Here is a 23221-nt window from a genome sequence, read left to right as displayed (position 1 = left end):
TCCTTATAAATGTTTTCATACAAATGTTCCAACTGCCAAATACCCATAGACCAGTTTTCCATATACCCGTAGGTCTGTTTCTGAGCTCTCTATTCTATTCAGTTAGCCTATTTTAACATTTCTGTGCCTGTTCTGCACAGTACTCATTACTATAGCTTCATTATAAACCTTGATATTTGATAGAGAAGTCTCCCTCCTTAATCGTCATATTCTTGGCCATCTTCATATAAAATTTAAGATCAGTTTGTTAAGTTCACACAAGAAAATCTCCTGGCTTTTTATTAGAATTGCAATAAATTTATAAATTAATTTAGGAAAATTAACATTGTAATGTCATTGCCATATCCACAAACACATCATGTCTCTCCATTTACTTAGATCTTCTTTTATATCCTTCAATAAAATTTTAGGATCTCCTCAATGAGTGCTCTATCATTATGAGATTTATTCCTTGTTATTCTGAATGAGCAGGGGAGAGGGCCAGAGGGAGAGAGAGAGAATCTGAAGCAGGCTCCAAACTCAGCACGCTCAGCATGGAGCCTGACACAAGGCTCGATCCCATAACCCTGGAATCATGACCAGAGCCAAAACCAAGAGTCGGACACCCAGCTAACTGAGCCATCCAGGTGCTCCCCAACTCCATTTATTAAAGAAACTTCCTTTCTTCCATTGAATTATCTCGAGACCTTTGCTGAAAATCACAGACGATAAATGTATGGAATTACTTCTGGACGCTCAATTTTATTCCCTTGATTTATATTTATCTTTACAATGTCTTGATTATGGGAGTTTTGCCATAAGTTTTGAAACTGCAAAGTATGAGTCCTTCCAACTTTGTTCTTCCTTTTCAAGAGTGTTTTGGCTATTGCGGGTCCCTTGTATTTCCATATGATTATGAGGATCAGCATATCACTTTCTGAAAAAACAACAACACAAAACACAGCTGGAATTTTGATAAAGAGTATGTTGCATCTATAGACCAAGTCGGACAGTACTGCCATTTTAACAATATTAATTATTCCAATTCATGAACATTGGATATTTTTCTACTCACCTAGATTTTTAAATTCCTTTCAGCAACGCTTTGCAGTTTGCAGTTGTACAAGTTCCACACATGTCTCATTAAATTTATTCCTAAGTATTTTATTCTTTTTGATGCTATCGCAGGTGGAATTGTTCCCTTTAATATCAGTTTTGGATTGTTCACTGCTAGAAATAGAAGTGATTTTTGTATATTGATATTTTGTGAACTTACTGAATCTGTTCATTAGGCTAATGTTGGTGTGTGTATGTAGGTTCCTTAGACTTTTCCATATAAAAGACCATGTCATCTGCAGATAAAGAAGTTTTACTTCTTCCTTTCTAATCCTTTGATTTCTTTGTCTTGCTGAATAGCCCTGAATAGAAACTCCAACACAATATTGAATATAAATGGTGAGAGTGTACTTCTTCATCTTGCTCCTGATCTAAGGAAGAAAGCTTTCAGTCTCTCACCATTAAATGTGACGTTAGCTGTGGATCTTCTGTAGTTGCCTTTTATCAGGTTGAGGAAGTTCCTTTCTATTCTTAGATTGTTGGGAGTTTTTATCATGAAATGGTGTGGAATTGTGCCCAAAGATTTTTCATGTCTATCGAGTTGATCTTATGGGTTTCACCCTTTATTTGATCAATATGGGATATTATTTTGATTTCTTGCATTCCTGGAATAAATCCCTCTTGACCATGGTGTATAATCCTCTTAATATATTGCTGGATATGGTTTTCTAGTATTTTGTTGAGAATTTTTGCATCTATATTCATAAGGGCTTTTGGTCTATAGTTTTCTTATGATATCTTTGTCCGGTTTTGATGTCAGAGTAATAATAGCCTCAGAGAATGAGTTTGGAAACACTCCATCCTCCTCTATTTTTTATTTGGAAGACTTTGCAAAAGATTGGTATTAATTCTTGAAACATTTGGTAGAATTCAACAGGGAAGCCATCTCGTTCTGGGCTTTCCTTTGTGAGAACTTTTTTTGTTTTTTTTTTTTTTGTTTTTTTTTTTAATTTTTTTTTTTTATTTGACGTTTATTTATTTTTGAGACATAGAGAGACAGAGCATGAACGGGGGAGGGTCAGAGAGAGAGGGAGACACAGAATCTGAAACAGGCTCCAGGCTCCGAGCTGTCAGCACAGAGCCCGATGCGGGGCTCGAACTCACGGAGTGTGAGATCATGACCTGAGCCGAAGTCGGTCGCCCAACCAACTGAGCCACCCAGGCGCCCCTGTGAGAAGTTTTTTGATTACTGATTTGGTCTCTTGTTATGGTCTGTTCAGATTTTCTATTTCTTCTTGAGTTAGTTTGGGTAATTTGTGTGCTTCTAGGAATTCTCCAGTCTCATTTGGGTTATCTAATTTGTTGACATACAGTTGTTCATATTATTATAATGTTTTTTAAAATTTCTGTAAGGTTAATAATAATGTTAATAAAAATAATAATGTTTCACTCCTGATTTTAGTAATTCGAATCTTCTCTCTTTTTCGTAGTCAGCCTAGCTAGAGAATTGTTAATTTTAATGATCTTTTCAAGGAATCAACTTTCAGTTGCATTGATTTTTCTCAATTGTGCTGTTGATTTTTGACAATAATACTATAGCAAACAAACTTATTAGTTCATAGCATGTCTGTAGATGCTCTTCCATTTTCTGTCTAAATGATCCTATACTCTGAAATGGGGACAATTTGGTCATCTTCATGGTGCAATCCAGCACTATGTTGATTACAGTCATATTCCTGTCTTCAAAGAGAATGCTTCTCATACTTCAGTGTTACATGTGATGCTAGCTGTGAGTAGATACCCTTTATTAAGGAGTAGTAATATCTTTTCATTCAAGGTTGACTAAAAAGTTTTCTCTTAAATCAATACTGAATTTTATCAAGTGCTTCTAGATTTATTCATTGCTCATAAGATGTTTTCCTTTTCATCTATGAAAGTTGAATGAATTTACATAAATAGATTTTCCAAATGTTAAAAATTCTTAACACGTAGAATACCTTCTTATTATATTATAATATCATATTAACTTCTTATAATATTATATTACCTAATATTATATTACCTTCTTATTATATAAATTTGGCTTACTAAAAATTGATTTTCTACACCTATGTTTATAAATTAGATTGCTCTATACATTTATTTCCCATATTTCTTGTGATGTTGTTGTTCCTTTTCTTTTCTCTTCTTTCTTTTTTCATGGTCAAGTTTGTTCTGTAATATAGAGAAATTTTGTTCCTCAAAGTTATGGCAGAATTTGCAAGTCTAACCATCTGAACTTGATGTCCTATGCATTTTAGGTCAGAGCATGGTAGATTTTCTTAAAGATTCACCAATTCAATTATATTTTCCTGACCAATTACTTCCTATCATTAAAATCATTAAGTCATGCCTCATGTAATACTTTTTGCTTTAAATTCTACATTAGTTTTTACACCAGGTTTGTTTTAGTTGATATTGGCTACATAGACTTTTTCCTCAACTCTTGACTTTCAACGGTTCTATATTTGTGTGACTATGTATGTCTCTTGCAACAGCTGAATTTTTAAAGCTGTCTGAAAATTTCTGTCTTTTAGCTGGAAGATGCAGTACTCTTAAATTTACTGTGATTAGTAATATTAAGAGTTTCTGCCATCTTATCCTCTTTCCTCTGCTCGTCAGGAAGTTAAACCTATAATTTCTATCATTTTAGCTGCTTTCTTAATATATTAACATACACATTTGATTTAGCATGATATCAAGCTAATAATAAAATGTACTGGAATAAGACAAGAAATGTCAAACTCTTAGAATCTGTAGCTACCCTTCCATTTTCCATGTGGTCCTATTCATTCTTCACAGTATCTTGAGATTTATATTCATTTATTTATTTCATTTATTTTCATTTATTTCATTTATTTTGGTTCCACCTTCCAAATTAGAAATTATTATTGCTGTATTTTGTAGTCAGTGCTCTTTGGATTTGTCAACATATTGTCTAATCTCCAGTTGTCATCATTGCGTCTTTCATCTCATTCCTTCCTTTTGGCTTCCATACTTTTATTATCCAAGCCCATTCTTTTGTGGCTCTTGCAATGAAAAAACTGTTAGGGGCACCTGGGTGGCTCAGTCGGTTAAGTGCCCGACTTGGGCTCAGGTCATGATCTCCTGGTTCATGAGTTTGAGCCCCACATCAGGCTCTGTGGTGACAGCTCAGAGCCTGGAACCTGCTTCAGATTCTGTGTCTCCCTCTCTCTCTGCCCCTCCTCCACTCGTGCTCAGTCTCCCTCTTTCTTGCTCTCTCTCTTTCTGAGAAATAAACATTAAAAAAATTGTTTAAAAAAAGAGGAAAAAGAAAAAAAACTGTAAAATGCTCTATAGTTTTAGGTTCTTTTTTTTTTTTTTAATATGACATTTATTTTCAAATTGGTTTCCATACAACACCCAGTGCTCATCCCAACAGGTGCCCTCCTCAATGCCCATCACCTACCCTCTCTCCTCCCTCCCACCCTGTTTTAGGTTCTTTAAAGTAGTCTTTCTTTCAAATTTACACTCAGGCATCTGGCTGGCTTGGTGGGTGGAGCGTGTGACTCTTGATCTTGGGGTTATGGGTTCCAGTCCCACATTGGGTGTGAAGTTTAAAAATAAAAAAATCTTTAAAAATTTTTAAAAAGCCAAATTTACTCTTGAATTGTTTAATTGGGTATAGAATTCTGAGTTGACACTTATTTCCCTGTAGCACTTTGAAAATTTTGACCTTAACTGTAGCTAGGTAAAAATAAAAACAATTCTTTTTGTGTTTGATTTTCTGTAAGTTCACTATTAGGTTTCTAGGTATAAATTTATTTTTATTTATTCCCCTCAGAACTAGTGGATTTAACTGAAAGAGTATTTTACTTTTGTTTGTTAATCAATTCCAGAACTTTCTTAGGCATTTTCCCTTCTAATACTGCCTCTCTCCCTCTTCTATTTTCTCCTTCTAGAATAGCTAATAGAAATACCTTAGGCCTTCTCATTTACTCATTCTTGCCTCTTAATATCTCTTTCTTATTTTCTATAAATTTATCTACTTGCTAAATTCAAGAGGGTTTTTTAGCACTATCAAAAGGTTTACTAATTCTCTCTTCTGCCGAGGTAATCTGTTGTTGAATCTATCCATTAAATCTCATTGAAAAAATTCTTTCTCTATGTTTTTTTGTATAAATTTTTTTAATGTTACTTTAGAGAGAGAGAGATACAGAGCATGAGTGGGGGAGGGGCAGAGAGACAGGGAGACACAGAATCTGAGTCAGGCTCCAGTCTCTGAGCTGTCAGCACAGACCCCGATGCAAGGCTCGAACCCATGAACCGCGAGATCATGACCTTAGGTGAAGTCAGACGCTTAATTGACTGAGCCACCCAGGGGCCCTTAATCCACCTTTTTAAAAAATGATCACCTATTCTTTCATCGTGGTTCTTATTCCTTCTTTTGAAGAACTTACAAAAAGTTAAGTATATTTATTCTTAGACTTTACTGATTATCCCACTACCTTTGTGTTTCTGGCTCCAGTGTACTGTCCAGTATATACCATGTACTCCACAAATATTTGTTGAACAAGAGTGAGATACTCTGACTGAGCGAGCCAGGCACCCCTAAGTATTTGTTGAACGAATCATTGAAAACAAATGCAGCGACGATTAGCATTTGTCCTCCTGAGTCTTTTTTTTTTTTTTTTGCCTCCAAACAGAACAACTCAAAGTTTGCTAGACAATAGAACTAACCACCTTCTTTAAAATATTTTTAAAATTGTGGTAAAATGCATGTAATATGAAATTCACCATGTACAGCTCAGCGAGATGAAATATATCACACTGTTGTGCTACTATACCATTGTCCATTCACAGTACTCTTTCGTCTTGCAAAACTGAAACTCTGCACCCATTAAACAATAATTCCTCATCCCCCCTCCCCCTGCCCTGGCAACCAACCATTCTACTTTTTGTTTCTATGAATCTGACTACTCTGGGTACTTCATATGAGCAGAATCATACAGTAGTTGTCTTCTTGTGACTGGATGGTGATCAATGAAAAATATAACTTTTAAGTGTTTCCGACACCTGAATATTTTGAAATGCGAAAATGTAAGAGGAAAAAGAAAAACCAACCTTATTAGCAGGACCTACCCTACGCCCCGTGTTGTCTGAATGTAGGCAGCACAGATGTCTGTTGTCAGTCAAAGGTTGGACCTGCAGGGCACCAGCCAGCAAGTAGTGAAGCAAGAATTTCTGCCTGAGTGAAGCCCTTACCAGCTCCTGCTGGACACAGGGGGAAGAAAACTCACATGATTACACGTCCCGACAGATGACATTAAGGAAGTGAGCAGGTGGGAAGGGAACAAAAATATTTCACTTTCCTCTTTACTATTAAAAAAAAAAAAAAGGAAATGGCTGATGATTAATGGCCTCGGTGACACTGACAAATAGGAGAGGAAGGTTTAGGTTGGACTGGATCCCAGCTCTTTCTACAGGGGTCAGTGCTACGCCACTGCATGCAAGAGACATGGGATGCCTAGATTCCTATGTGAACATTTTCAATCTTGTTGACAAGTACTTCCAAAAAAAAATTTTTTTTTAATCTGTGAGACCCCAGTTAACACTTCCGTGCCTCATTGGGCTCCCTGGCCACAAGCATGAAACCCTAGATGCACACTAGCTCCGTGGTGGATTTGCTACTTTCTCATCCGTTTGGCTGCTCTCTGAAGCAATGGAGCCTTGGTTTATCCGTGCACCGATGAGGATTCGGGCAGGTGGATCTGTGTGGGCGCTCCCTGGGTGTGCTCACTCAGGCAGAGTGTCGGTGAAAGAGTGGGTGACAAGGGTGAGCGATCACATTCTTGAATTCAGGAAGGACAATCTGTCTGTGGTCAGGTGGCCGGGGGTCGACCTGCCAAGGTGGGGCGGTGGGAGGGAAGAGGACGGATGCGGAATGTCCCTGTGGAAATGAAAGTTTCTGCGTGATCTCCCTCTGGGAGTCTCCCTGAAGCCAGGCAGCCCCTCTGCTCACCTGCTCATCAGCCAGGACCGCGGAACAGGGGTGAGGACAGAGAGCTGGACCGGGGACTAGCTCTAGGGCCTCGTGCGGGGCGGGAAATGTTGGCTTCTGCACTAAAGCCGGACACCCCCCCCCCAACTTTCTACCGCAGCCGAGCGCGGGATCCCGGGATTCCGGAGCCCAACAGCGAGGCAAGAGACAGAAAAGGGGGCGGGCGGGCTGCCGGTGCTCGGGCCTCCGCGAGCTGTTGCCATGGCCACAGGGGACTTTTGATGTGAAGCGCGGTGACCACCCCCAGCACCACCAACTTCCCTTCTCCACTCGTCCTCTGGATGACGTCATGGACGTCCGTGGCCCTGACAGGCCACCTGTGGGTTGGTCTCGGCTTTAAAGCAGCTGTTCTCCCCTGGCCCCCGCAGCCCTGGCGACTGTGTCTGCACCCGGAGCACCTGGAGCGACTGCTGACCTGCCTCCCGCCCTGGCGGCGCGACCACCGCTTGGGACAGAACAGATTGTCCGAGAGAGGCAAGTAGGGGTGCTTCACAAAATACCTTCCTCAAACCCCAACCTCCCCCCACCCAGCCCGACCCTGCTCCGCAGTTCTTGGGGAAGAAGCGACGAGCCGAAGGCGGGGTGGGGAGGGGGCTTTCTTCGAGAAAGAAGTGGAGCGCAGCTGTCTCTGTCCTCCTTCCTGGCGGTGGCGACCCAAGTCAGGTAAAAACCCCGATCAGTGTCCGCGGTCCAATCCTCCCCCTCAGGGCCAGGACTCGGGATGGAGGAGCCCCCAACTGGAGGTGAGATGCGCGAGGCTGAGCCCGGGGCTGCTTCCTAGGGCCGGAGGAGCGGGGGCCGGTGGGCTCAGCATCTGCCACAGGTGCCGTGCCTGCTGACAAATTCAGCAGGAGGCAGGAACGCGGCCAGGGCGCCTGGGAAGGTGGAGGCGGCTCCGCACCCCGGCAGCTGAGCGCTCCTGCGGAGTGCTGCGGCCCCTAGAGTTGCGGGGGCGTTTCGCTCTCGCACCCACCAGCCCGGCGACGGCGACATTGGCTTGTCAGGCTGAGTCAGGCGTCCGCTCGGCGAAGGGCAGCATCAGCCTTGGGAGTGCGCTCTCTCCGAAGCCGGTCTCCCCAAGCCCACCCTACAGTGACCTGGTCTCGACTCTGATCGCCCTTCAGAGTGCAGGTGCAGCAGACCTGTTCACATGCAGAAAAGCGGCGGGGTTCGGTGTTCCAGACTTCCCTTCGCAGCCTTGCCCGCCACCAGATCTGAGCGCCAGGAGTCCCGGGATTCTGCCTGCCGACGCTCAGGCAACCCAGTGCCGAAGGGGAAAACGTGGGGATTGCCGGGAGGCCACTGGATAATTATCCCAGGGCAAGGGGCTCTTTCTCCACGCCGCGATTGCGGCAAATAATTACACTAATTCGGGGAAGGGAAGGGAGAGGCGCCGGGGATTCCGCCTCAGAGGCAGCCCGGTCTGCCGAAAAAGCATTTCTGTTGCAGACACGTCCTAGTCTCGCCTTTTTACCCCCCGCAAAGGGTGCCTACCCTTCGGGTTCCGGCCTCAGGGGTCAGAATCCGGCAGCTGGAGGGTCTCCAGAGCCCCTGAACGGTGCATCCGAGCCTCCAGCTTCAGCACCAGAGGCTGGACAGCGCCCGGGCCGGAGAGCCCCTGGAGTGGGTTCCCGCGCGCCACTCGGCTTCCCAGCCCGACTCAGCTTGAGCTAAATTCCTCAGACCCCACACGGTGGAGGCCAGGAGATGAGGCAGGGTTCGCCGAGGGGTGGGGGGGATCACCTTTCCCATTTCTCCAGGAGGTTAGGTGTCAGATTCTGGGAGGGCATTCTATCCCCCCTTCGCGAAGACCAGTTGGAATACAACTTGGTGCCAAGTTGCCGGGAGGGTGCCTAAGCGAAAAGAGGCGCGCCTGGAAATGGTGAGTTCAGGGGCAAGCTGGAAAGTGGATCTACCGGGAACCCCGGGCACTGTTGTGCTGTGACATATCGCTACATCCAAGCCGTCTTCTCTCTCGCACCCCCGCCCACCCCCACTTCTTCTTTCTCTCTCACTCCACAATCTCCGAATGCCCTAACACAGGTGAATGAAGGGATGGGGTGGGGGGAGATTTGAGATATTGAGGCCGAGGTAAGAAAGCCTATTTAATCTGAGTCTGAATATCTGGGTAGGTGAAATCTGTGCAAAATGAACGTCAAGGTCCTCAATTTTAACCAAAGGAGCCCAGAGTGCCCTTTGCACGAGGAGCAGGATGACTCTTTTGCCAAGGAGAAAAAAAAGCCACGGAGGGGAAGACATTATCACAAAAGGGCTAACGGAGATGGGGGAGGAGGGGACAGGACCGAGGCCCTAGTGTAGTTGCCAGGCAACCAGCCCCAGCCTCCTGTTGCCTTGGTTACAGTGAGTGGAGGGGTTTGGGTCACTGATTATCCTTGAGCACCTGGATTCTTTAAATTATCTGCTGGAGAGCCCCTGCCTTCCCCGTGCTGGATGGGAGACACAACCAATCCTGTAAGATCTCAGGGGTTTAAGAGGAAATCCTGGCAGGTGAATTTTTCTTTTTAAGTCAAGGTTCACAGTGAAGCAGCTACCTTTCGCCAAGGCAACCCTTTCCACTCTCTCCCCCACCCCCTTCACCAAGGTAATCATATCCTACCCTGCCATTTCTCTGGGATTTGCAATTAGGGATTTCTCTCTCTCTCTCTCTCTCTCTCTCTTTCATTTAGTCCCTTAGACGGAGGGGCCAATCTTCCTCCCCCCCTCTTTTTTTTCCTTTAAATGAGTAAAACATATTTGTTCTTCATGGATGAATTCAAGGAACTCAGAGAAATTATCCAAAGGTGTTTCTGGTACAAAGAGAGGGTTTCTCCTTGGCTTGGCAGTGGTTCCTTCCTCCCTAGACAACTCCTCCATGAGAGGGAAGCTGAATTCTAGATCACCCTGTCTTCTCACTTCTCCCCACAGACCACACAGCACAGGTTGGTAGAAAGGCAGCCCTCTTAGCAAATTTCCACTAGTGTTCCACCTGCATTTGATTCTTCAAGATTCTCTTCCCTTTATTCCCTCTCCAGCCTGCCTTCATAGTGAGCAAATCAGCACTTAATATTTCCAATCCTCTGATCTTTTTCCCTTCCCTTGATTGACAAACACTGATTCCGTGTTTCATCTGTCGGCTTTGCCCACCTGTGTTCATTTGCAATATCTGTGGGAAATCATTTTACCCATCCTTTCCCAAAGGCAGTTGTAACAGTCTCAGAATGATTTAAAGGGACATCACTAGTAAGTTAATAGGACAACTTGTGTTCTGTGCACTATTTCACCTAGAATACTTTTCCTTCAGAACCTTGAACTTTCCCTTTCCAAAATAAAACCTGGTTTTAAACTGAGCTATAATTTGACAACAGGGAGATCTCTGTTTCAGACAGGAACTATCCTATCAATATCTGTGATGCCCTGCATCAGTAAACACACACTTCATTTTCTCTTCCTTGCCTTTTCCTTCACGCATTGCTAATATAAAAAAAAAATTAGTCATTATAACTTCAATCTAAATTGAAGGTCAAAATTACTCTCCATTGACTGGCTAGTTTGGGGAAGATTTACATTAAAATTCTTTCCCCTCACATGTTACTATAGAAACTTCTTTTTAATACAGACCAGACAGCTGGTCTGCTTTTTGTACTTTTCTTCCCAAAGAAGTACCTCCTTTGTGAATTCTCTGGGGGCAGCTATCATTGATCACATCAATAATGTCCCATAGCCCCATAGCAACAGTGTTTTGTTTTGTTTTGTTTTGTTTAATTATTATTCCTTTTCTGCTCATTTTCTTTATGGACAAAGGGTCTGCTTTCCTTTCAAGAAGAGAACTGAGATCTTATTGGCCAGGAAAGGAGAAGCATTATTTCATTGGTTAGTTTGCATCGCTTTGTCAACCAATCAGAGGATGCCATTTATCCTTTTCTGACTAGCTGAGTGAACAGGGTACCTAGAATATTTGAATCTGCCTTAGTTTCTTCCAGTAGCAAAGGATGGAATTCAGAGTTCTAGGACCCAAGAACTTTGGCTAATCCAGATTGCATTTCACTTGCAAGAGCGAATTTTGCTACCTAGTTATTTGTAGCTTACTTGAACACAAAGTACGTTGTTCTATGCACTTTTCTTTTTATTTAAAAATGTACCTTGATCATCTTTCCACATCAGTGCATGTGACTGGTATCAGCATACCAAGGGTCCAGGGAATTTTTGTGATTTCTCCTAGAAGTTCAGAATTGGTTCCCACCTTTAGGGATTTAGGGAAACTGTCAGGGGCGAGGATGGGAAGCTAGAGGAGGGAAGAGCTGTGTTACCTACATGATCAACATACGTCCTAGCTTTTGGATTCATTCTGTCCAACTTTGGTGCCCCTGGTAGTTTTGTTTGATTTTCTACTTTAATTTTTCAGAGCTGCTCCTTTGTCTTGCGTTTTCAGTGACAAGTAAAAACTCTGGATGGATGGAGATGATGGCCCTCCAATTCAGTGTAAGAGCAGACACATCACTTCCCAGGAAGGCCTGTGGCAGGTAGGTGATGGTGATCCCTGCAAATGGAGATCATTCCAGCCCCTTGGGGCACTGGAGTTGGGCAGGTCTGTGTTTTTCTTTCTCCCTGCACCAAATAGTCCTATTTAAGTATTCTGCCATTAGCCTGCACTTCTGCAAAAGAAAGGGGCATTAAAATTCCACCCTTTCCAAGACAGAAACTCTGATGGCAGTTTGGAAGAAGGTTTAATGTGAGTACCGATCCCCCTGGTCAGTCTTTTCTCGGTTCTTGGCTGGAGGGAATGTTTGGAATGGATAAATGCTTGACCGTGATAGTGCTCTCAAGGGCCACCTCCTTTAGTGGCCCCATCTATGCCAGAGTTTCAGTAGCATCATGAGCCCCAGCACTAGACTATAAGCCCTTCAATATTAGGGGCTATGTCTTGTATACCTTTGTTTCCCTGGAACTTTGTCATGCTTAAAATAGGGTCTCAACAATGTTTGAACTGAATCCTACAGGCTAGTATCAAGACAAGACCCTTAACTTCCTCTTTATGACAAGGGCAGTTCTAGCCCTGGACCCTCCCCCAACTGTCCTTTCCAAAAGCTTCTATTCCCTAGCTCTCTTCACAAAAGATACATGAAGGCTCAGCTCATCGTTACCATGGTTACATGGAGTGGCCACACAGAGGATCCCTATCACCCATTGCTGTCAGGAGGAAAGAGAGAGGAGGGGTTTGGGGATCATTGTCACGGAGGAAACCATGGAAACAAGCGTTGCCAAGGCAATGACTCTAAATTCAGAGGAAAGAAACTAGAAGTGGGGAGAGGGAGATGGGGGGCTCAAGGGCAGGTCATGGTTTCAAGGTACATTTCTCTTAAACTGTAACAGCGTCCTTTGCTATTTGCATCTTTTTTTAAATAAAGTATTTTTCATTTTATTTTTTTAAAGTAACCTCTATGCCCAGTGTGGGGCCTGAACTCATGACCCCGAGATCAAGAGTTGCATGCTCCACGATTGAGCCAGCCAGCCACCCCTCTATTTACATATTCACCCAACCCAGAAAGAGCCCAGAGTTAAAGAATTTAGGAAAACTGGGCTTCAAGTCCATGTTCATTGGTTCTGCAAGGAAAAGGCCAATTAAAATGAGTCTATTCACACTCATGATCAACTCTGTCTCTGAATTTTGCCTCTTTGCTAACCAGTTGCATGAGCCAGACTGTGTGGTAGGCACTGGAATATAATAATGAGCAAAAGCCCCTGTTCTCATGTTGAGCTGATCACAGGACAGCCACTTGGTGGCTTTAGGTCAGGGTTGCTCACAGGGCTAGACTGGACAGTCCTGAATGTCAATGTCCAGGGATCTGCTAGGATTCTCTCCAAGCTCTCTCTGTAACATCTTTTAGCTTATCTATTACCACCAGAAGTTTGCCTGGGAACTCCCTGAGAAAGGCCTGTTTTTCCTAGGAGTACCCCTTCAGTTAACATCTTGCATGTTACTTAGCCTTGTTCTCTAATATTAGCACTCAGATCTTTGTCTCTGAAACTATACTAAAGATGATGTACCAAACCTCTTTCAACAGTACCAAAGAGACATGAGGCCATTATTAAGAGATTAATGACAACAAATCCCTTTCTCTTCCTTGATGGGTTAGATGCTGGGGGTGGGGTTCCTCAGCCCCTTGTAGCTTAGAGTCCCAGAGCAAGCACCCCACTGGGGAGTGGAGAAAAGGGGGTCTCAACAGCCTCCTGGGGAGGGCTATCTCTCCCCTGCCCCCTCCACAGAAGAGCTTGGGGTTTTCTCAGGCTCACCTGTCTAGGGCTAACAGTTGGAAGGCCTTGGGCCTCGGAGCTGGGCACTGCCAGTCTTCTCCATGTCCCCCCTCTGTGTCTCCAAGCAGGTCCTGCCCCGTTCCGGATGGAGAGAATGGAGAGAACAAACTGAAGATTGGAGAGCTGGGCTACAGAGGAAGACATCTCAATTAGAAAGAGAAAGAATTGAAAGCAGCACCGATAGGGAAGGGTAATTATCCCCCAGCTGCTGCAGAAATAAAATCAGGGCGGTGCTCTCTGAGGCACCAGGATATTGTGGTTTTTGCCAATTAAAAAGCAGACACGCCCTGCCAGTGCAATTAGAGTCTGGGCTAGGCATGGGGGGGGGGTGCGCTGGGCTAGGCATTGAGGGGGTGGCTAGCCTTCCCTCCATCAGTGCCCCAAGGTGGGCTGGGGCAATTCCCTGGGGAGCCCAGCCCTGGACCTAGGAGGAAGGGGACCCTGGGCTGAGAAGCCATCCTCCCCCTGCCCACAACTGGTTCCCCTTTTCCTCTCTTGTCTATACTGCTTGCCCAAAAGCCTCAGCCCCACTTCATTCTGAGCTGTGGCTCAGTAAGCCCTGGGAGGGTTTTCACCACGGGCCTTGACTGTAGACCTGCAGGGCTTGGGGAGAGGGGGAACCTGATAGAGAGGGGTCACCATTACCTGGAGTCCTTCCTTTTTCCTCATCTCCAATCACCATGATAACACAACGCTTTGTGATTAATGAAGAAAGGTAGAGAAATGAGCTGCCCACCTGCCTCCCTTTACTAAATAAGATCTCTTTATTATTACAGCAGGGATTTCAGTTCATTCTAGAAAAAAAAAAAACACTCTGGAGGCAAGAAAGAGAATACAGGACGTTCCCGTCCCTCCTCACTCTGAGCAGAGGCTCCAGAGACTTCGGAGGTGGGGGAGGAGTGGTGGGAGGGGGCGCGCTTGGCGGTGGGAGCCTGGGGGAGAGCGGTCCCCCCACCCCCCTGCAGGAGCGCCGGAAGTCACCTGCGGAACAGGCCTGGGTGAGGGCTTGGAGCGGCTCGCCCCATCTGGAAGACTAGTGATTTTGTTGTTGTTTCGCTGCACCCAACAACAAGTCCCAGTCTGCCTCATGGTGCTGGCCACCGCAGCGGGGGGTGGGCAGGGCCGCGCCCCCATTTCTGGCTCTCCTTCCAATGTTCTTTTTATGCTTTCTCTATGTCCTGGAAAACACCTTCGGGAACCGCCCCGAGCACTCCCAGGGCAGCACACCCTCAGGCCGACTCTTCCAGAAACAAGGACAGATGTTAGTGTGAGCTGAGAAGCATGGGGTGGGGTGTGGGGATGGGGGTGTCTGTCCTCGGGAGCGCTGGGCTGTTTCCGCACCCCTAAAGGGCAAGGAGAGAGCATCCCCCTCTGTTATCACGGGTTCACCCCACGACCGTTTATCGCTGGGCACCCACGGCCGGGTCGTGTTTGTCGGGAGAGGGCCGCCGTGTGCGCGGGCACAGAGGGGCAGGTGCCCAGGACGGAGGCGCCTACCACGCTGAGTGCGCTGGCTTAGCAATACGGAGAAGACGCCGCCCCCTGGCTCATCTCGAGCTTGTCTGCTGCCTCTCCCAGGCCTGAAAGAATGGACTCCTGTGTTTGCAACTATTGGCCCCCAGAATCTGCCTCGGTGCTGCTGGGTCCAGAGGCGTCACCAGGGGAAAACTTGGGGGGGGCGGGTAGCTGTGCTTGGGGAGCAGCAAAACATTTCCCAGCCCCTCTTCATGCCTCCGCATGTGGGGCAACCTCCTCCAAGGTGGTTGTCAAGTCCCTGTGATGAGACCCTCAGGGGAGACACAGTTTTCAAGCGACAATCCGAAATGCCTTCTCTGGTCCTTTCCAGGCATAGTCCCACCCTCCTTCTTCACCCACACAGCAGGCACGAGGCACCCTGGGGTCCTCCCGCTGAAGAAGGGAAGGATTAGCTCCCCAGCAGCTCGGGGAGGCAGAAAAGGCTGGAAAAATCTTAACACGAAAGAGAGCACCTTACCCACTTAAGCTGGGTTGGGAGTTGTCGTCTTTTAGGAAACGCTAAAAAGGCAGCCCTTCGTGGAGCTCGCCCTGCTTCTGCCACCTGTGTGACCTCTGGCAAAGAACTTAACCTCTCAGAAGAAATCACTGTTTCACTCCCAGCAGAGGCTGCTGCCATCACTGCTTCAGCTGCTCCTTCAGCCCCTCCAAACCAGCTCACTTCTCCCCCATTTCCTGCCTCTTAAATTTCTCTCTAATTCCTAACCCAGCCCGAAGCCAGTGGGCCACCGACCCTATTAGAAATCTCATTCACACTTGAGAAGGGCTGCAAATTGGTGTCACTCTGCAGGTGTCTGCCCTTCGTTGGGGGCTGAGCTGGGGAACTAGAGAGGAAGGAAGTCACATCTCTCCCTGACAGTCCTCAGCCTCCAGGCCTGGAGTAGACACGGGAGGGGAAGGGATCCTGCGTCAGTGAAACAAAACATGGGGGGGAGGGAAGTGGGGCGCACTCCGGAGCTGAGAGATGGATGGAAGAGCCCAGAATGAAAAACGGAGGCAACTAGGCATTCACTCCCAAGACGTGGGGGCGGGAAGGGAATTGGGGCTTTGACGTGTGGCACCCTGTTCTAATCCTGGCTCTGCCACTTACTGGCTGTGTAACTTTGAGCCAGTCACTTAACATCTCTGAGCCTCAGCTTCCTCACTTGTAAAATGGAACTTATCACAGCTACCATGCCAGGTTGTTCATTTAAATTAAGTGAGAGAAGTGTCATAGTACATAATGGCATATGTAAATACTCAGCAGTAGTCTCTTTGCCTCCTCTTTCATGGTTTGCCTCTTCCCTGACCTGGGGTACCGACCGACCCACCATCCCCCTTCCCCGAAGTAGGAACAAATGAGAACAGCCATCTCTGGAATACAGCCGCCCCCATCAGGTAGAAGTTTTATCCCATTCGGATGTTTATCTCTTCCCTCCCCAGATCACTACCTTGTCCATTTCAGGAGGCTCAATATATAATGAAAGAATGAATATAAGCCATAGATCCCCCCTTCCTCCCTGCCACCACCCTGTTTGAAAAATGTAGAAACCGGGGCGCCTGTGTGACTCAGTCGGTTAAGCGGCCGACTTCGGCTCAGGTCATGATCTCGCGGTCCGTGAGTTCAAGCTCCACGTCAGGCTCTGTGCTGACCGCTCAGAGCCTGGAGCCTGTTTCAGATTCTGTGTCTCCCTCTCTCTCTGACCCTCCCCCGTTCCTGCTCTGTCTCTCTCTATCTCAAAAATAAATAAACGTTAAAAAATAAAAAAAGAAAAAAGAAAATGCAGAAACCAAGGCTTAGAGAGGGTGTGTGACTTATCTCCAGGTCATTCAGAAAAACAGATAGCTTACTACTTCTTAATGTAGCTTTATAGGTGTTTCAGAACACAAAAGGGTTGGTGATCCAAGGGTCAGGGCGTCTGGTCCCTTCTCCTTAACTGCATGTACCCTGTTTGTGCAACCAGCAGCCAGCTTTCCAGCACGCACATCAGGTTCCCTGGATGAGCAGGGACACAGCGCCCTCTGCTGGGTTCTCTAGGTGATCCTCTGGAATCCCTTGAGGAGCTTTAAAAATCTGCGTGTTCAGGGGTGTCTGGGTGGCTCAGCCATTTGGGTGACCGACTCTTGATTTTGGCTCAGGTCATGATCTCGCGGTCCTGGGGTCAGGCCCTGCATCGGGGTCCCCCGTCGCGGGAGCCTGCTTTGGCTTCTCTCTCCTCTCTCTCTGCCCAAACACCCCTGCTCGTGTCCGCGCACTCTCTCTCAAAATAAGGAAATGAACATTAAAAAATATCTGCATGTTCAGGCCTCTCTCTGGACTACTTAAATCAGCATCTTGCAGTGTGACCAAGCATCAGTAGTTCTTAAAGCTCTGCAGGTGATTCCAATATTTAGCTGAGCCTGAGGGCCACAGATATAAGGGTTTTAATTTCACATGTGAAGGAAATTACTAGTCTAGACTAGAAACAATAATGGTGGAGAATACAATTCCCCTGGACCATATCCCCCTCCATTTTCTATAGAAAAAAAAAATCAGTCATGTGAGACTTGACCTGCGTTTAAGAATCCTGGAAGTTCTTGGGGGCACCTGGGTGGCTCAGTCGGTTGAGCGTCTCTTCAGCTCAGGTCATGATCTCACGGTCTGTGAGTTCCAGCCCCGCGTCGGGCTCTGTGCTGACAGCTCAGAGCCTGGGGCCTGCTTGGGATTCTGTGTCTCCCTCTCTCTCTGCCCCTCCCCTGCTCATGCTCTGTCTCTGTCTCTCTCTCTCTCTCTCTCTCTCTCTCTCTGTCAAACATAAATAAACATTAAAAAAAAAAAACTTTTAAAAAGAATCCTGGAAGTTCTCAGAAGGTGAGGGAAGGTATAAGGGTGCCCTAAGTGTCATGGTGACAGGCTATGTCCAGGTAGGTCCAAAGTCACTATTGGATCAAGAGTGCTATACAGAGGGAATCTGCTTGAACAAAATGAGTACATTATTTGCATCTGGTTCCCAGGGTTTTGTCAGCTTCATACCCTCCAAATAAGGACTCTTAAACTTGAACATGAACCCAAAAGCTGTTAATCAGCTCATTAAAGCAGATTTCTGGGCTCCAATTCTATGGAATTCTGCCTCAGTAGGTCTAACCAATTTCCAGGTGATGCCTGGGCTGCTGGTCTAGGACCACACTTAGAGAACCACTGCTCTAAAAAATGACCAGATTGGTACCCCCTTTCAAGTCTGCACCTGGTCCAGCAGCATGAGAATCTCATAGCATCCCAAACAGTCCTCAGAACAGGTACACGAAGCAGGCAGAACAGTGCTTTGACTGTGGCAATGATTTGTCAGTGCAACGCGGATCAAGTCCTATGTCTCAAATGCTACAGGATTCATAAGGTGGAAGGAAGAGGAAAGGGTGGGGTCCATAGTGACAGGGCGTGGGTTATGGGCTTTTTCCTACCAAGCCCAGCTCAGAGGGGTGCTGCTATATAGAAGCCCCAGTCTCCATGGAAGGAGGAGATATTTTCACCCCAGGATTGAGAGGGTGAGGTCCCTAAAGGTGGGGTTGTGGTTACTGCCATCCCAGTCAAGAAGCCAGTATTGGCCCATCTGTATTATATACCTGGGGACCTTCAACTTTTTTGCTTGATATTATTTTTTGTTGTTGTTTTGCTTTGTTTGTTTTTGGCTTGAACTCACCACGCTGAGATCAAGAGTCGCGTGCTCTAATGACTGAGCCAGTCAGGCGCCCCCTGCTTGATAATATTTTTTTCTTTTTTTTTTTTTTAATTTTTTTTTTAACGTTTTATTTATTTTTGAGACAGAGAGAGACAGAGCATGAACGGGGGAGGGGCAGAGAGAGAGAGGGAGACACAGAATCGGAAGCAGGCTCCAGGCTCTGAGCCATCAGCCCAGAGCCCGACGCGGGGCTCGAACTCCCGGACCGCGAGATCGTGACCTGAGCTGAAGTCAGACGCTTAACCGACTGAGCCACCCAGGCGCCCCATAATATTTTTAATCATAAGTGTAAGTAGTTATAAAGGATGTGTCGTAAATATTGACATCTTAAAAAAAATGTGGGGGCGCCTGGGTGGCTCAGTCGGTTGAGCGTCCAGCTTCGGTTCAGGTCATGATCTCACGGTTTGTGAGTTCGAGCCCCGCGTCGGGCTCTGTGCTGACAGCTCGGGAGCCTGAAGCCTGCTTCTGATTCTGGGTCTCCCTCTCTCTCTGCCCCTCCCCCACTCATGCTCTGTCTCTCTCTGTCTCAGAAATAAATGAACATTAAAAAAAAAGTGTCCTTACATGAATGCAGTGAAGTCTAAATATCATTGCACTCTGATTCCACCATTATCTATTTTAAAAGGAAATGAAGGGGCGCTGGGTGGCTTAATCGGTTAAGCGTCAGACTCTTGATTTTGGCTCAGGTCAGGATCTCATGGTTTCGGTTTTGTGAGTTCGAGCCTCGCATGAGGCTGCTTGAGATTGTCCCTCTTTCTCTGCCCCTCTTCTGCTCTACTTTCTGTGCCTGTCTCAAAAAAAAAAAAAAAAAAAAAGACTCATGGATTCCCCCTTTGTTCACCTGTGATGAGGTGACAGACATTCCAAATTCCCATTCGTGACTCATCAGCGGTTAGCTGAACTGCAGGGCACTGACCAACTGCAACAAAATGCTTATTAACTGAACGTTGGCTAAGCTTCTCTTCTTCCTCTAGGTCCCTCAACCATGGCCCACGGCCAGCCAAGCCAGTTTACTACCCCACCTACCATCTGGATGTCAGATTAGATTACTCCTGTTCAGCCCTCCTCCCCATCCCCATTCTCTCTAGCCTTGTTTATTCTTCCCTATAAAAGAAAACCTTTTTTTTTTTTTTTTGCCCAACCTAGCGGATCTTGCGGTCAGAGCACTCCCCTATGGCTATAGCTCTCTGCGCACCTCTCCCTGCCCCCAATAATCCTTCCAAATAATGTCTCTCCTTAATAAATTGCACATTATGTGCAACATTGTTTTTCCTTCTTGAGCTTCTATTTCCGTGCAGCTGGTACAGAGTTAATCGCAGCATAATATATTTTCAGGCTTGGCAATATTTTCTGGATCAGCCAATCATACATTTTTCAAAAAATTATGTATATAAATTTGATCTTGTTCACTCTAAAAAAGTGTTCTGTGACCTATAAAGTTCTGGGTGTTAATTTTTTCCTTCTAAATTGAGGTATTGTTGCAAGGGTTTGCAGTATATGTGATCAAATAACAAATATATAGCATCCCATTATACATGAGAGAGCATCTTTCTTTTTTTTTTTTTGAGAGAGCAAGCCAGGGAGAGGGGCAAAGGGAGAGAGAATCTTAAGCAGGCTGCATGCTCAACACAGAGCCAGACACGGGGCTTGATCCCCTGACCCTGGGATCATGACCTGAGCTGAAGTCAAGAGTTGGACACTCAACCGACTGAGCCACCCAGGCGTCCCAGAGAGATCCTCTTTACACATAAAAAAGTACATTTTTATTAGAAGTGCTGTTGAAAATCTGTCTCTTAAGGAGGTAGATCGAGCCAGTTATTTTTCCAGTAAGTTTATAGGTCCAGGGATGAATATTAGCTTTTCCAAGAACGAGACAGAGTTTGGACCTTTTGTAAGCACTGATGAACACTGTTCACATAAGAGGTAGAGAGAAGTACAAGGAGGTTTGTTCTGTTAGCGTCTCTCGGTTCTTTTAATTCCTGATAATTATCTAGCTTCAAAACAAAATATTTTAAATGACCTATTAGCTGACAACATAATTAATTAAATCCTCCTTAGATCACAGTGGAAGCAAATCAGAAACCACTTGACTTGTAGAAGGGTTTCTTGACCCTTCCTCAGTAATACCTCCTGGAGACTACTTTTATTTCCCAGGGTAATGCAACAGAGCAAGATTCAGAATGAGTGTGTGCGGGGAAACTTTCCTTTGTAAAGCTGGAGACAGCTGGTTACACAACAGGAGAACCACAAGGCTGAACCACAAGGACTGTAGGCATGTGCTCAGGTCCAGCCCCATGGGAGTTGAATATCCTGATACTGAGTCCCTGAAAACCCTCCTTGCCTCCAGAGTTAGCTTTCACAAAGTCTCCTTGTCTGGAGACCTTACATCCCCTCTCCACCCCCTTCCCTTCTACTCTCTATCCTATCACTGTTGCCTAAGAAGCTCTGGAATCTGTCCCAAGCTCTTTATCCTCTCTCCCACTCTGGCCCCCAGGATCTTATCTTACCTGAATGTCCACAATCACCCCCAACTCCTCTTTCTCCAGACCTAATCCATTCCTCTCCACACTGCAGCCAGAGAGAGAGAGCTTCCCCAAATGCAAATGAACCAGCTCTGGATTAAACTCCCAGCTCCCCGAAGCCCTCAGGAGACTGAGTAGAAGGACTTACCTCTCTAGTGGTCTCGTCTTGTGTCCTGCTTCCCTCAAATCTACTCTGGTCAGAAGTAGCAGATTCCTGAGCACATGTACCTCTGGCCTTCTGGGTATTTTGCAACGTCACTACTGCTTACAAGACGGAGCTAGGCGGAGTCAGGACTGTTTTGGTAAGGGTCTTTGTTTGGACCCTAGCTGTTTCCTCTTAATTTCTTTAAAGTGTCAATTTCCTTGGGGCGCCAGGGTGACTCAGTCGGTTAAGCCTCTGACATCGACTCAGGTCATGATCTCATGACTCAGGTCATGATCTCACAGTAGGTGGGTTTGAGCCCCGCATTGGGCTCTGTGCTGACAGATCAAAGCCTGGAGCCTGCTTTAGATTCTGTGTCTCCCTCGCTCTCTGCCCCTCCCCCGCTCGCATTATTTTAACCATTAAAATAATTTAAGTGTCCCTTTCCTTAACTGTAAAACAGAAATAATAATAGCACATATTTCATGGGGTTCTTCTACATATTATATATGTATTGCCTGGCATACAGTAGTGCTTGCATAATAAATGTGAACTGTTTATTATTATTCTTGCTATTTTTTGTATATATCCTTTTTATTTTTTTAATCTTTTATTTAAATTCCAGTTAGTTAATATACAGCATAATATTAGTTTCAGGTGTACAATTGAGTGATTTAGCACTTACAAACAATATCCACTGCTCAACACAAGTGCCCTTCTTAATCCCCATCACCTTTTTTTTTAGCTTGTTTTACTTTTTATTTTTTTTAAATTTACGTCCAAATTAGTTAGCATATAGTGCAACAATGATTCCAGGAGTAGATTCCTTAGTGCCCCTTAACCATTTAGCCCATCCCCCCTCCCACAACCCCTCCAGTAACCCTCAGTTTGTTCTCCATATTTATGAGTCTCTTCTGTTTTGTTCCCCTCCCTGTTTTTATATTATTTTTGTTTCCCTTCCCTTATGTTCATCTGTTTTGTCTCAAAGTCCTCATATGAGTGAAGTCATATGATTTTTGCCTTCCTCTGACTGACTAATTTCACTTAGCGTAATACCCTCCAGTTCCATCCACGTAGTTGCAAATGGCAAGATTTCATTCTTTTTGATTGCCGAGTAATACTGCATCGTATATATATACCACATCTTCTTTATCCATTCGTCCATCGATGGACATTTGGGCTCTTTCCATACTTTGGCTATTGTTGATAATGCTCCTATGAACAAGGGGGTGCATGTGTCCCTTCGAAACAGCACACCTGTATCCCTTGGATAAATGCCAAGTAGTGCAATTGCTGGGTCGTAGGGTTATTGTTCTTGCTATTATTCTGGTCGCACTGAATTCTCTGTTAACCGTTCTGTTTTCCAGCCAGACCTCGAGCAACTGGAGTTTTAGGGATTGTGCTTATTCTGTGTATCCCATTGCTGAGGCCATAGCAGGAACTTCGTACTTATGAATAAAGTATTGCAAAGAGATAAATGAAAGACTAGCGCCCCGAAGGAGCAAACCTGACTTTAAAAATCTCTCTTTAGTACCCCTCACGTATATTATTTCACTGAATCCCTACGACCCCTAAGGGGTAGGGGCTATTATTCCCATTCTGCAAATGTGGGTGTGTCTTCTGTAAGTCATTCGGCCTTTGGGGGTACAGAGCTCGTAGGAGGCCACATCCCGACCCAGGGAGCGGGGTGGATCGGGGCTGGGGGGACACAGATCCGAGGAATGCGACCCCGGAAAGAAGAGGTCACGGTCTCCTCCGGTTCGTTTAAAATTTGTCGCCAGTCTGGCCGGCTCCGGACCCAAACCACACCCCTTTAGGAATCCCCGCCCCCTCTGCCGCTCTGCGCCTATCCGCCGCGAGCCAGGCTCCCGGCCAATCAGAAGAAGGGTTAGGCGGGCGCGGCCGTTCGGCGAGCCAATGG

At 45.7% G+C, this 23221-nt stretch overlaps 1 long non-coding RNA gene across 1 annotated transcript; it reads right to left on the bottom strand.

Annotated features, from left to right (window-relative positions):
* Positions 1–637: 637 nt before the first annotated feature.
* LOC115515526 lies at positions 638–13479 on the bottom strand. The gene is made up of 3 exons (XR_003969309.1): positions 13388–13479; positions 6178–6309; positions 638–916 (listed from the first exon to the last, which is right to left on the bottom strand). It is a non-coding gene; the product is annotated as an uncharacterized LOC115515526 (long non-coding RNA).
* Positions 13480–23221: the final 9742 nt, after the last annotated feature.

Source organism: Lynx canadensis, chromosome B3 (assembly GCF_007474595.2).
Source record: "Lynx canadensis isolate LIC74 chromosome B3, mLynCan4.pri.v2, whole genome shotgun sequence".
Taxonomy (NCBI): Eukaryota; Metazoa; Chordata; class Mammalia; order Carnivora; family Felidae; genus Lynx; species Lynx canadensis.
Note: the sequence above shows the minus strand (reverse complement) of the source record. Positions and strands in the feature narration are given on the sequence as shown.